We start from the raw sequence: 14,583 nt of genomic DNA, 5'->3' as shown, positions 1-14,583 counted from the left end.
ATTGGTGTTTTGTTCAGGAAATTTTTCCAGTGCCCATGTGTTCCAGATGCTTCCCTAGTTTTTCTTCTATTAGTTTGAGTGTGTCTGGTGAAGGCTGCCCACTCTCTCCCTACTTATTCAATATAGTTCTTGAAGTTCTAGCCAGAGCAATCAGACAACAAAAGGAGATCAAGGGGATACAGATCGGAAAAGAAGAAGTCAAAATATCACTATTTGCAGATGATATGATAGTATATTTAAGTGATGCCAAAAGTTCCACCAGAGAACTACTAAAGCTGATAAACAACTTCAGCAAAGTGGCTGGGTATAAAATTAACTCACATAAATCAGTAGCCTTCCTCTACAAAAGAGAAACAAGCGAGAAAGAAATTAGGGAAAGCGACACCTTCATAATAGACCCAAATAATATAAAAATACCTCGTGTGACTTTAACCAAGCAAGTAAAAGATCTGTACAATAAGAACTTCAAGACACTGAAGAAAGAAATTGAAGAAGACCTCAGAAGGTGGAAAGATCTCCCATGCTCATGGATTGGCAGGATTAATATAGTAAAAATGGCCATTTACCAAAAAGCGATCTACAGATTCAATGCAATCCCCATCAAAATACCAATCCAATTCTTCAAAGAATTAGACAGAACAATTTGCAAATTCATCTGAATAACAAAAACCCAGGATAGCTAAAACTATCCTCAACAATAAAAGGACTTCAGGGGAATCACTATCCCAGAACTCAAGCAGTATTACAGAGCAATAGTGATAAAAACTGCATGGTATTGGTACAGAGACAGACAGATAGACCAATGGAACAGAATTGAAGACCCAGAAATGAACCCACACACCTATGGTCACTTGATTTGCCCTACATTTTCTCACTAATTTTGAAAAAAATTCTTCTTTCTTAAGTTACAGCGTACACTTCGGAGAGTAAAGCTGGGCCTATGGCAATTAACTAATTAATAATGATATGGACAATCAGAAGCAAATATTTTCTGCTTGTGTAATTATTGAGCTGTTATTCTTTGATGATGAAAGTGCATCTATCAATGTAGAAACAAGCCGAAGTCTTTTTTTGTTTTTATGGCAAGTGGACTTTCTTTTTTTTTTTTATTTTACCTTTTATTTATTTATTTTGTCTCAGGGCTGTGCGTATAGGTGTCACAACATCCACCAGAAGGTCAGAGGAGACAGCTCTTGGGACTCAGTTCACCCCTTCTACCATATGGGTTCAGGAGGCCCCTGAAGGTCAGGAGGAACCTTTACCCACTAAGCCCTCTCGGCAGCCCCTGATCAACGTTTAATACCCATAGTGACTCCTGGGGAAGTTTCTGTGCAAAGCCTAGTGGAACATTGACCAAATGGGTCTAGACTCAAACAGGGAGCCCACCTCAACTCTAAAGGACACGGGTATGCTGGGTGTTCCTCTCAAGGTCTTCCTCTGTCTTTGAGCTTGAACTCAGACCACCTGCCATTGTTCCCTTTTTTTCTGTTTACCAAGACCTTCCCTGGCTACCCGAGGTCCTCGTCCTTGCCCTCCGCTGACACTCACTGTCCCCTCCCCTAGTATTGCTCCCTCTTGTTCCTTGTTTGTGATTTTGTTTACTTTCTGGCTCTTTGGCTCTATTCCCCACACCCCCAACCCCAGTCTGTATACTCAGAGGTAACTTTGGGGACCAGAAGGACAGTGATTTTTGTCTCTTTCATTCCCAGTCAAAAGCCACTGCGCCTGACACACAGTTGGTGTTCAGTCTTTAATGGATGAAAAGCATTGCTTATAACTGGCAAGTGGAGTTTCTTATTCTATCCTATTTTTGGTTTAATTTGTTTTGCCTTTGCCATTTCTTTGTCTATCTGTCTGCAATGGTGGCCATTTGTTTGACATGCATTTAATGTATTTTACACACATTTTAACTTCATCCTTAGTATTATATCCATCTAGTGCTAGTCCTACGATATACTTGTTTAGCATGGTGGTCTTGTCTGTTGCTTCTGATTTAGTATTCATTTTCTACTGCTAGTGTAACAAACTATAATAGACAGTACAGCAGTTCAAGACAACAGAAATTTAAAATTTCATAGCTTGAGTCAGAATTACGAAATGACTCTAAAAAATTGCCTAAAATAAAGATCAAAATTTTACCAGTATATTTTTTAATGTGTTTGTTAGGGGGGTTGTGCATGCATGTATGCATGCATGGGAATGCTTCTGAGATCAAAAACACATATAGATTCTTAGGATTGACCATGATGCTAACTGTAGATTATAGCAGATAAATCAGGCATCAAGACAAACTAATTGACATTTGCTCCGTGATTGTACCAGTGGGCATATCTCATTTGGCCAGCCTTGCCTACAAAGATATGCAGGAAAAAAGATGGAGCAGAGACTCAGGCAACTTTCAACCAATGACTGCCTAAACTCAAGACTTATCCCATGTAAGGTAGCAAACCCAACACTATCATGATACCCTGCTATGCTTGAAGACATGAACCTAGCATAGCTGTCTGCTGACATGTTTCACCTAGCAGTGGATGAAGGCAGATGTAGAGACCCTCAAACAAACATCAGTCCAAGCTTGGAGAGTCATGTGGAAGAGTGGGGGATAGAAGTGAGCAAGCTGGAGGAATCAAAGACACCACAAGAAGAGTCAACTAACCTGGGACTATGGAGGCTCATGGAGCCTGGACCAACAACCAGAGGGCATGAAGAGAGAGATAGAACTAGACCCCATATACACTTGTAGCAATGCGCATCTTAGTCTTCATATGAATCAATTACAAGTGGAATGGGAGCTATCTTGGTGTCTCTTCCCTGCAACTGGATCCCCTTCCCCCTGTAAAGATTGCCTGGTTAGGCTTTGGTGGCAGGAGAGGCTATGTCTAGTCATGTCGGTACTAGATCTCCCAGGATATAATGGGAGAAGGGATTTGTAAGGGTGAGTCTGAGAAGGCAGGAGGGAGGGGGCTGTGATTGAGATGTAAAGTGACTGAAAACATAAATTATTTTAAAAAAGAAAACAAAAAGAAAGAAGTTTCTTCTAGTCTAGAATAGAATAGAATTTGGAAGGATCTTAGACTGGTAAATTGCTAAACAATTGTCCTGAATCCTAAATGGTTTCTTAAACCTTTGAGGAACACAGAACTATTCATTCAATAACATATTTAATGTTAACAAAATTGTGAAAAGTAATGTTTTAATTCACTACATAAAAAAGGTTTAAAACCTTATGACTTAAAGATAAATGTATGTTTCCACCTTAATTATATGAAATTAAATTAAAGCACTAGAGTTGCGGATGGGTCATGCACAAGTAAGCAAAAGAAGACAATTGACTTTTTGATATAAGATATAATTATCCCTTTAATAATAGGTCAAAACGTTGTATCCAGATTTCTGTTTATAAGACAAAGCCAAAAGAGTTCACAGCTCTTTCTTCTACTGTTCCCTTACTCTCAGATACTGTAGCACATTGGCTCACACATGATGACATTTTACTCTTCCCAGGAAGGCTATACATCAGCCTGGAAGATCAGGGAAGGCAGGAGGCACTGCTGTGAGTGATGCGGAGACCAGATGGGGAAAAGGAAACAGTCAGCAGTCTGTGACACTCTTCTAGAAGACACCAAGATAATGTGGTCAGAGGCTGCACACTCTATGATTGTTCCATGGGAGTATGTCTGGATAATGTAAACTTTCTCTGTGTGGAAAATGAAAATATAGGAGAAGGGTGTCGTTTAATGCAATGCCTTTGTTGAAATAAAATCAATAAAAATAAAATTATAGGGAGCTTCCTGTTTTATTTCAAGGCAGTGATGAGAAAAGTTGAGCTTTCTCTTTCATCCTCCTATTGACTATTAGTGCAATAAATGTACTACTAAATGTATTTGTCACATTGACTCACTTAGAAAAATTTATTTCAACCTATCCTCATGCCCAGCATGGAGGAAGATATATCAATATAAACTCAATTTTTAATTCTCCTACAAGGATAGACCTATTAGCATTTCATAAAATTTCCCCAGTGTTTTAAAACCTTGGTGCTTATTTTCCTTTGTATCAGGTAGGTTCTCAGGAGAAATTGAATCTTAAGAGTCATAATAAACACATTATTTATACTTCCTTGCCTTGTGGTTTGTGGTTTCTGTTTTGTCACAATTACTAAAACATTGGATTTGATTGCAGTGAATTACCGTTTGGTTTTGTCATGTATTTTATCCATTTAGAAAGCCTAATTAATGTCACCAAATTCTCTCTAAGAAACCCTGTTGATCAGAATGTTTTTATTTCTTTCCTTCCCTGGAGGAAGCTCCTGGGGCAAGGCTTTTCTCTGCAAGTCTGGAGTTCCATGAATCATTCTCTATGTTGCAAGGTGATTGAAAAGGTGCATGGGGCAATATTAAAGGCATATTCATTTATTTCATAAGGTGAATGTAATTTTGTAAGGCACTCTGACTTGTACCTACTTTGTATTTTATTTGTTTCCCAGAAGCCTAATACGTACAAATATGTTTATGACTCATTAAAACAACCAATATTCAGAATCCAAATTAAAGGGTTGCCTTTTCAAGGCAAGCAAGTCTCATATGATACATACTGGAAACTGGACTAATGAATTTGAATGCTTTCTCCCACACTCACACAGGCGTGTCTCTTGCTGATCTCCTGACCAGTGTGCCACTCCCCGTTCTTGAAGTTTATGACTCCCAAGAGACTGAATCTGTTGGCAAACTGTAGAGGACCCAACTTGCCCAGCAAGTAACCAGCTGAGCATGTGACCTCATTAAAAATGCAAAGATTAATTTCATTTTTATGACGGTGCAGTGTGCACAAACTCAGGACAAATCTGGAGATCTGACACTAGATTGAGGGGAGATTTCATTTCCACACCGAGGTCGTTAGCCGTCCTTTTGTAAGCATAATTAGAACACTTTATGGAAGCGGAAAGTTTTCTAGAAATGAGTGTGGGAGGAAAGTAGGTCGTGGTGACAAAATAAGATGCTACACAATAGCAGGGCTCATGACGGCACCGTGGGTGTGGAGAAGACTGCAACAGTAATGGTGAAAGCAAGCACAAAGCCAACACTAACCGAATGCTACTGTCTATGCACGACAAGAGCGTAACCTAAAATTAATGCCCAGGCTTCAAGCCTTTGCAACCATGATTTGTCTCTTATGAAATGATCTTAAGGTCACAGGAAGACACAAATGGCCTGAAGAGTAATTTTTTGAGTTATATTTATTTCCTGCTTTTTTTTGCCTTAAAGGGAAACACTTGTAAAGGTGTGTTTTGTTTTGTTTTGTTCTGTTTTTATGTCTATGAAAAGTTAGATTTCAAAAATACGTGTTCCCAATTCAAGCCCCCTTTGACCAAAATAGAATTGAAAACAATTATGCACACTAATGTTCAAATTTCCTGGCTATAAAATAGCTGGAATGGAAATTTTGGCCCAGCAAGCACATTTTCAGGCATAAATAAGTGTGTTGTTCTTCCTAGTGATGGCTGACACTCTGGTGAGCCACAATTGCATGCCAGGGGAGGTGCAGCTCTGACAATCTGCTCATTTCGGTACTCTCCAGAATCAATGGGGTGAAGGCATGCATATGGTCCTTGTCACTGAACATGAAAATGACAGAAGTCAGCACACTGGCGAAGTTACCAGCCATTCATTTTCCCTGTAGAAGCGTATTGTGTTAGGCTTTTGTGCCCAGATTTGTCTCTCGGCTGATTTTGTTTTTCTAATCTATTTTTTAACTCAGAGAAGCAGCTCGAATTTCTCTAAAATAAACAGATAAATTTACCCGATCAATATGTGGACTTGATTTTGATAGATTAGGTATCATAGCCCAGGACTTCTTAAGAATCAATAGGTTTGCTGGTTAGGATTAGAATGTAAAATTTGTGTCTTCTATGACTGTAATGCTAGAAACATAGCCCTGAATTCTCAAGGGAAATGAAGACTTTCAAACATATTCAAAACAGACAATGGAATTAAAAATAGATGCACAATGAACTTTCTGGACTATATACAAATGTCAAAGTAAGGTGGGGATCTGAAGAGACTGAGGGTTCTAGCCAGGGAGGGAGGGGGCCTGGAGATCAGAATCAGAAGGTAAAATGACTATATAATCATAGAAAGCTATCAAGCAAAATTAATATTTTAAAATGTATGTGTTCGCTGGGCACGGTGGGTTTTACCTTTAATTCCAGGACTTGGAAGGTAGAAGAACATAGATCTCTGTAAGTTCAAAGCTACCTTGATCTATATAGTGAGTCCAAGGCTAGCTATGGCTACATGATGATACCCTATCTAATATATATATATATATATGTATATATATATATATTCCTACAGTTGAATAAAATATGTGCTTTTCATCATATTCCAAAAGAACTATAGGTTCCTTAAAGCATCCCGGGAGGAAACAATCTCACACTTTCACCTATAGACAGTACCAGTATTATATAAAGAAAGGGACAAGATAAGTTTAAAAACATTTCAAAATAGTAAAGTTGCTGCTGATTGTCTTTCATCTGAGTCATCATGCATGATACCTAGCAGGATTCTCTCTCAGTCCCTACAAGGTAGCATCATATCACCTATATTTTACGGTTGGATAAACGGGAACTCAATGAAGTTTAAAATCACATGTTCTTAGAGCTGGGAGAATAGCCCAGAAGATCAGCTTCCCAGTTAGTGGCCAATATCATTAGTGTTGCTCTAAATACACTGCTATCCTTGGCTTCAGTGAACCGTGACCCTAGACAGTGGGAGGAAAGAAGAGGGAGGGAGACTTGAAGGAAGAGGGATAGAAAAGAAGACAGATGGAGGTTGGTTGTACACTACAGTTTTATGTGTGTGTTCAGTGTGGAACAGACAATCACAATTTAACCTGGCGTTGCTTATAGAACATGAATTATAAGCATCCCAAACAATGCCCTTCAATACTTCTAACCCTTACATTTTCCTCTTTTCACCCCCCGAAAGGGGGAAAACAGCATTAGTTTTATCATCTTAAAACTTGAACAAGTTGTTATTCAGACTCACTTTACATATACATGATGAGATATTTTATAACTCCTACCACATAGAACTGTTAGAGCAGTTTAAAGAAAAGTCTCATGCAAAGGATGTTGGCTTTGCCACTGTCTAGTCCTGGTAAACAACACTTACTAAAAACTTTCCTAACTTTGATGTCATTTGCCCTGGATTTTGGAGACTCTCAGTTCTGAGCTCACCACAAAAGCTTTCAAAGTATGCACTACTTAATCAAAATTAACATTAAAAAAAAGAGAGAAATTCCAAATCAAAGTTGAGAACCATTTCTGCTGGGAAGCCTATCGGTCTCTACAAATCTTCCTTGGATCCCAGGTAGGATGCTAAACATTAGCATCCACAAAGTGCAGTGCTCTCACTTCCAAAGCAGATGAGCACAGCAGCATGCCAGCAGCAACCCAGCAGCTCTCCTCCATGAGATCATTGGGGCTCTGGCTTGCAGACTCTGTGTAAAGATCTACCTTCTTCCTCTCCACTCTCTACTGGTCTAGCCCAGGTAATTTCCAAAATGTCATTCTCAAGATGAATATTTCAAAAGTTATTTTGCACTATGTATTAAGTGCCTAATGCAATGTCAGCTATGGATTATGGATTTAATAAGCCTCTGTTCATATACTCTATATTTGCCTCATGAAGACTCTGATCCATCATTTTATTTCTTGATATCATTTGCAAAGACTGGGCTACCTACCAAGAAGTGACTTGTAATCAAAATAGTGTACTAACTATCAGAAAATGGTAAGAAAGATACAGACATGAATTTGTCCTTCAAACAGCTCATAAGTTAGTGGAATAGACACAAAGCTCAGCTAATTTTAAAATGTTAAAGAATAATCATATGAGCATTTAAAACTCCAATAAAAGAATTCATGAACAATACCAGGCTGGTCAGAAGAAATAATGTTTGAATTTGGACTTTTGAGATAATTTTCTAAATAGAAATTGATGGGAAAGTAACTTCAGACCGTGTAGTCAATATAGCCAAATATAAAGAAATTTAGAAGCCAGAAAACTGCAAAGAAATTATCTCATCTGAATAGAAACAGAAGCTGAGGCAAGGAATAAGAAGAGCCAAGAAGTTGGATCCTGCCATGGTCTCCTCTAGGCTACTCAACCCTGAGAGGAGGAGAAGCCAATACAAATGCATTCAGGCATGTTTGCAAACCCACTGTAGTATTCCTTTCCCCTGACAAATGTTGCAATTAGAGGTATCAATCAGATGCTAATGACTCTTCCAATATTCAGAGAATGTGTTTAACACAGATTACAAAAGTAATGTACAATGTGTGTTCTTGTATCACAAGTTAAATTATTTGGTTAGATGAAAATTATATTTTATAAATTATCCTCAGAAGGTAAATTAGTCTGTGTAATTGCTACCTTAATGTAAATGTCATATTAGTAAGAGTAAGTTACTTACACGTAGAGAAAAAAATGAGTGGTAGTTTTTCCCAGTGAGAATTCATAGCACCAAGGCAAACTCCATGACACTCTTGTCCAGAGAGACAAAAGAGCTTACACATAGCATTTAGGAAATATTCAGATCATAGGTGTCTCCTTTATCTTCATGGCTTTTTAAGTCTGGCTTGGAAGATGTGTTCCAGTTGTCATGGCAATTAGTCAATGATCCATGATTAATCATCAGATTGATTTTGTTGATTTTGTGATACTCCTGCTTACTTCCAAAACGTGTTGAAAAATAGCGGTCTTGGACTCTATCACATAGAAAAACCAAAGGAAGAAGTAGATGTGGGTTGAAGGAAGTCAGCCATGGACTGCTGAGGGGTGGCATGCATATGAACACATTAATTCTTATGAGTTGGCTAAGTTGAACTTAGATAACCCATTGGAATGATGAACATGCTTCGTTTCCTGCTGCAGGTGTGCAAATCTATGAGCATTCCATCCTAGCTGTGATTTCCAAGTCTACTGTGATCATTTTATTTTGGTTTTCTAGGTTGCCTTTGGCCATTTATAAGAATAATTATATTTATTGGTATAATTTTTAATCAGATGGATAAAACAAAGCAATGAGTTAGATAGGCAAGGACTACTTTCTCTCACCTGATTGCTAAGCATGGTCTCTTGGCAATGACTGCTCATCCCTCATTTGTAACTTCAGATGCTCATGTGTTCTTGCAAAAAAAAAAAAAGACCTGTTACCTGTGCTCATTGTGGATTTTGGATTTTGAACCAAAGGAGATTCTTTTTCTAACCAAAGGAACATATTAGTTGGTCTATAAGTCAATGAAATGCACCAGAGATGTAATGAACCTAAAAGCAGATTTAACCAATGACAAAGAACTGGTATAGAAAAAGCTGCATCCCTGTGACCTTTGCTTAAGATGACTCTTCAGTGTTGTTTGAGGTTCTTCTCTGAGTCCACTCAAAGCTTATGCCCCAATTACCCATGTAGAAGCTGATTTAATAACATGCTTTTTCTTCACTTTTTTCTCTCAATTCAACCCTCACTGATGTCTCTCAATCCCTTCCGACTCTTGCCAGATCATCTGTACTCAAATATTAATCTTAAGATTTGCTTCTGGAACAATCTAGAACAAGTTTGTCTATCTAAGAAAGTCCTGTCTGCTTTCACTATAAGTATATCTTTCCAGATTGTGTTTCATTCAGAGCTTTCAGGGTCCAGCAATTCACAAGCATCAGATTTACATCCCTTAGTTCAGATGCATACAGGACTTTAGGCAGACATTGTTTTCAGCACAGCTAGGCAGGTTTTGCTATTAGAGCAATCAACACTTAACTGTGGAAAAAAATTGCTGGTGACAGTTACCCTTCTGCATCATAAAAAAATCTAATTAATAATGACTATGATATCTCTGTACAGTTTCTGTTTTTTTTTTTTTTTTTTTTTTTGGAGCTGGGGACCGAACCCAGGGCCTTTCGCTTCCTAGGTAAGCACTCTACCACTGAGCTAAATCCCCAGCCCCCAGTTTCTGTTTTATATTACATTTATAATGTGAATCTACATGACCACATTAGTTACTTTTCTCATTGATGGGAAAACAAAATACCTGAAAAAAGTAAATGGAGAAGGGGAGGGTGTCTTTGGTTCACAGTTATAATGTATAGTACATCACCAAAGCCAGAGAGGGCAGGATAGAATTCATGACAATATGAGGAAGATAGATATGGAGCTCCTCATGTCTGGGAAAACTGGGAAGCAAATAACAAGGATTCTTGTGCTCATTATGTCTTTTATACTTAAATTTTATTCAGTTCTAGACCTCAGACCATGTGATTACCCACCCCTTCCCCTCTATTCTGAGTCAGTCTTCCCTCTTCTGCTTTTCCTTTATAGAAACATCCTCACAGATATGAAGAGAGGCTCAACTCCTTAGGTTATTTTAAATCAAGTCTAGTTAACAATGAAAATTATACAGCACAATGAACTTGTCACTGAAGCAGCTATTCTGATTTTGCAAACTCTTACACAAATATCTTACATCCTGGTAGTACACATTTAGCAGAAGATTATCATCAGTAAGCGCGGAATGCAAAATAATGCATAAGAATTTAAAAACTATAATGCATTACAAGTAGAAGGAGAAGTCAGAGTTATGAATAAACATATTAGAAAACATGACTGGAAGCCTGTGAAATACTATTCCTCAGATAATCCAATGTAGCACCTATGTGTAGGAATTAAGAGATGTAGGAAACACTAGCAAGGCAAACATTAGAAAAAAACAGAAATTGAAGAATAATATTCAAAGTGACCTGAAATAAACCAAACATACACATATATAAGCATACAACAAAGTCTTGACCTTGAGTTCTGGGAGAGTTTTGATTTCTCCTGTAGCTAAACATGAATTTAAAGTAGACCTTTCCGACCAGAATACCTCAAAATAAACTATTGTGGGAGAGGATTAAAACAATACATTGTGTAGCTATTTATTTAAGATGTGCAACATTTATATCCTCCAGCATAGTTTTCTTTCTTGAGTGTATAACTGCATGAGTATATTTTTCCAACAAATTTTCCTTGAAGAACAGGTAGGAAGTGTTCTTATCAACAGTATTAACTGTCAATTATAAAGTCCTCACTATGTGGTGTCTCAGATATTTGTAGATGCTATTATGAGTTCTTGCATCTTTGTCTGTCTATAATCCTTATGCTCTTCCATGACATTAAACAAAATGTCCTAACACAACAAATATCTATGATAAAGTCACATCTAATATACATTTTCGCTTAGTGATTCTAGGATAAAGAGTACAACCTCCCCCAGAAATTAACTTTGGATTGTGTACACTTGACTCAAATGGTAACTATAACACGATCCCAGATGCAACAAGAGGAAAACGGGATTCAAACCACACAGAGTTCTGTGATGGTACCTTTTTCGATGAAGAATTATCATTACTCATTAAAAATCACTGACAAGCAATCTTTGGCTCATTTTTTCCTTTGAGTGACTCTTTTTCTTTGTGGAATCCTTTTGGAAAACTACATCCACCCCCAGTTAGCAAGATAAGATGGCACTATTCTAAAAAGAAGAAAAATGAACAAAAAAATGTCTAGGGCAAAACACAAATGAAAAGAGATTAGAGTCTTGGATTTGGGCTTCTTACTTTGAGCACCATGATCCTCTTCAGAGTAAAGGTGTCCTTAGTCATGTGACTCAAGTGGCTTTTTCCTCATTGCCCCTATGAGTCAACTTCTAACGCAAGATGGTAAACATAGTGTGTCTTCCCCTTGACTCTCCTCACATGGAGAACAAATTAAGATGGTTCTCTGTGCATCGCCATTTACTATGGATATGATAAACACTCAACATGTGTTCTTCATACCTTACAAAATAAATCACTTGCAAGTGACAGCTTACGCAGCTCTGTGTCATCTGGCCACTGAGCTGTCTGTAGTACTGAAGACTAGAAATAACACTAAACAGACACAGTGGTTGGGTCTAAGAGGCTGGTTGGGTCATGCACAAACAATGGCAGATAGGCAGTAAATAAATTAGTCAACAGACTTAAAGAAATCTTAGAACATCTTCACATTTCCACTGTCCTGTGTAGCTAAGACAGTGGGTTTTAAATCAAACCTATGTGTGGTCCACTCATGCATGACCTTATAAGGTGCTTACGAAACAATTAACCCATGGGTCTTTAGCCTTGTGAGGGAAAGCCTATCTATTTACCCCCAGTTTTAATACAGAGCAGTAATATTGACATGGCCTGCAGTGAGTAAGTAATGGTAAGCTAACAGCAGAATCAGATGCAGAAACTCGCAAGGTATCTCCTGGGCTCTGAAAGGGAAAAGATAGCTTGAATGCTCTAACATATAACAAGGACACATGCTCCACTATGTTCACAGCAGCATTATTTATAACAGCCAGGAAAGAATCCAGATGTCCTTCAATAGAGGAATAGATAGAGAAAATGTGGTACATATACACAATGGAGTACTACTCAGCTATTGAAAACAATGACTTCATGAAATTCTTAGGCAAATGGATGGAACCAGAAAATATCATCCTGAGTGAGGCAACCCAGTCACAAAACAACACGCATGGTATGCACTCACTTATATGTGGATATTAGCCCAAAAGCTTGGAATAACTAAGAAACAGTTCACAGACCATATGAAGCGCAAGAAGAAGGAAGACCAAAATGTGGATGCTTCAGTCCTTCTTAGAAGGGGAAACAAAATACTCATGGAAGTAAATATAGGGGCAAAGTATGGAGCAGATCATCCAGAGACTACCCTACCTGGGGATCCATCCCATACGCAGCCGTTATTGCTGATGCCAAGAAGTACTTGCTGACAGCCTGACAGCTGTCTCCTGAGAGGCTCTGCCAGAGCCTTACTGACGCAGATGTTTGAAACAACCATCGGACTGAGCACTGGGACCCCAATGGAGGAGTTAGAGAAAGGACTGGAGGAGCCGAAGCGGTTTGCAACACCATAGGAAGAACAACATTATTAGCCGACCAGACCCCCCACCCCAGAACTCCCGGGGATGAACCTGCCAACCAAAGAGTACACATGGAGGGACCCATAGCTCCATCCGCATATGTAGCAGAGGATGGCATTGTCTGGCATCAATAGGAGAAGCCCTTGGTCCTGTGAAGGCTCTTTCCCCAGTGTAGGGGAATGCCAAGGTGTTGAGGTGGGGGTGGGTGGGAGTGGGAGCATCTTCATAGAAGCCGGGGGAGGGGGATGGGAGAGTAGGGAAAGGGAATAACATTTCAAATGTAAATACATAAAATGTCCAATAAAAATTTTAAAAAATTAAAAAAAAAAAAAGAAAGAAAGCACATTTTCTAAGTCAGGTGAAGTTGCCAATCAATGCGTATGCTCTATTGCACCCTCTGCAGGTTGATGGAAGGAACAGCATCTGTCCCTTGTCTAGGTTTTATTGCAATAAATGGATGTGTCACTCTTGCATCTTTGGAACCCAAAGGACCAAGTCTAAGCCTGGCATTGGATAACATGACAAAACCAGACGTCATTCTTTTTCTCTCTTCAAGCCCCTGATCTTGAACTTCATCTGCATTTATTTCAATTTTAAGGAAAAAGTTCATCTCTGCATCCTCTCTTCCTGATGCATCAAAAACTATAAGAATATTTTCATTCCTTCAACATTTATTAATATTAGCTGTGTAATATTCACAAACCATTCTCTGCTGTCCCTGGGAAGAAAATTGAGTAACACTCATCACATTTCAATAGTCTGATGTCAAATATGACCAATATTTATCAAGTGAAAACTCTGCCACAATATTATTCACAATATTAAATTTTCCTTGCTGTAAACTATCTTAATTCTATAATATCTTCAGGCGGGTCAAGAAACAGAATGTTGAAATAAAGGACATAATAGAGATATACACTTATTACAAAAGACCTATGTGTGTTCCACTCATTTCACAAAGAGCCCGGTTCTCCACACATGAACGTTTTGGGAACAGGTTTGAATATTGGTGTGAAGGAAGTAACTGCATGAATAAAGTGAAGACACTGAAGACTAGAGGAAAGGTCTATTGAAATAGGAAGATATAAGATTAAGCATGGCAGCTGTATGAAATCAGGACTTACAATACATTTGAGATCATCAGGCGATGAGGAACAGAGAGTAATCAGTTAAGTAGTCTTATTGATAAGATTAAAGATTAGATGTGCTATGTGCATCATGCAGGGGTAACTAGAGTACCAACATTACTGTGGTGGTTGGATATGGAGCAGAGAGATAAATGAAGATGCAGTAAAATCATTTGAAAATTATGTCAGATTAAATAACAAGAGAAAGTAGGTAGATTCTAGGCATATTTAAGACTTAGTGGCCAATGGAAAATTGAATCAATAAGGGAAAAGGGACTTGATGGAAACATTCAGGCTTCTTACTTGCATGGGTAGTCAATCATTCCTTTAAAAGAAGCAGGATATATGGGAAGGAAAAGCTATTATGAGATGAAAACTGAGTTCAGTTGAAGATTGGGAACTAAAACCATGTAAGTGAACAAAAATGCTAAGTATAGTATGCACATTATAAACAGAGAT

This window comes from Rattus rattus, chromosome 4 (genome assembly GCF_011064425.1).
Source record: "Rattus rattus isolate New Zealand chromosome 4, Rrattus_CSIRO_v1, whole genome shotgun sequence".
Classification (NCBI taxonomy): domain Eukaryota; kingdom Metazoa; phylum Chordata; class Mammalia; order Rodentia; family Muridae; genus Rattus; species Rattus rattus.
This window is presented reverse-complemented; position numbering follows the sequence as displayed.